We start from the raw sequence: 1,525 nt of genomic DNA on the forward strand, positions 1-1,525 counted from the left end.
AGATATACAAGTGGCAAGAAACCAAAACCCCCTACTAAGAGGCAGAACCAACTTGTCAGCCATGAATAAGCCATCATGCAGTTGGATCCTCCAGGCATAATCAAGCTTGTAAATGACTGCAGCGCACACATCTTGACTGTAACTTCATGAGATACCCCATGCTAGAACCAGCCAGCTATTCCCAAATTCCTAATCCACAGAAACCATGAAATAATAAATGTTTATTTTTGTTTAAAGTAATTAAATTTTGATGTAAATCATTACACAGCAATAGGTAACTAAAACACCCACCCAATAAACTGCTTTCTGAAAGATTTGAAAGAGTGATCTTTTAAGGATTTTTGTAGGGAGTGGAATAACATTCTAGGTTTGAGAAAATCTTGGTATACAAATAGTCACTGCTGGGGTCAATGGGATAATTCCTCCCAGAGTGAAAAAATGATTTTCCCTGATATAGTGAAAGAAAAATCCTTCCTCATCTTCTTCTTTTTTTAAAGCACCTCTCAGGTTTATAATTTGGAAAGTTAATATGTTTACACTACTTTAATCAAGTGAGGAAATTCTGCTAACTAGAATCATAGGAATTTTTTAAAGCCCATCACAGTAGGCAGAAAAAATGGTCTCCCAATGATGCCTACATCCTAATCCTTGTAATGTGTGAACATTGCCTACTTGGCAGATATAAGACCCTCTCCCCGCCAATTTTACAGATAGGAAACAGGTAGTAATACCACTCAGCTAATGGTGGAGCCATGGGCCTGGAATCAAAAGAGGATTATTTCCAGAACTCTGAAACAAAATGGGATTTTCCAGGCTGGATTTTGAAATTGTTTGGTACTGGTGACTTCCTTTTTTTCCTCTTATTTTCTCCCTTTTTGAATGGGAATGTTTATAATTTTATCATATGCCAGACAATCTCTAGAAGCTAGAAAAGGCAAATGGATTCTCCTCTAGATCCCTCAGAAGGAATGTCAACCTGCAACATTTTGATTTTAGCCTGGTGAAACCCTTTATGGACTGCTGACCTCCATAATTATAATACATTTGTGTTGCTTTGAGACACTATGTCTGTGGTAATTTTTTGCAGTAATGATCAGAAACTAATTTACCCATGTTTCAGAAAAAGTAGTAAAATTTAAGAGGTAATGACTATACAGTCTTTATTTTATTTTGTCTCCTTCAACCAAATCTTAACTAAGGTTGAAATGCCAGGCTCAAATATATCACTTCCAAGAAGCCTTTTTAATTCCTCAGTTTCAAAGTGTTCTTATTCTCTGCTCTGAAGATGAAGGCAAGACTTCAACTTACAGTTAATCATAGACTGTTTTGTACTATCACTTACATTTGTATTTAAAATTATTATTTAACTTGTGTGTGTACTCTTTCACTGTAGTTAAAATTGTTGCTTGAGAGGAAATTAGGAGTATTGTGTTGCTGGCATTAACTACACCTCTATCACCATTAGACCCTGCTGGTATTCATTCAATAAATACTTCTTGATTGGAATTGTTGTAATTTCACTTTT

This window comes from Globicephala melas, chromosome 5, assembly GCF_963455315.2.
Source record: "Globicephala melas chromosome 5, mGloMel1.2, whole genome shotgun sequence".
Taxonomy (NCBI): domain Eukaryota; kingdom Metazoa; phylum Chordata; class Mammalia; order Artiodactyla; family Delphinidae; genus Globicephala; species Globicephala melas.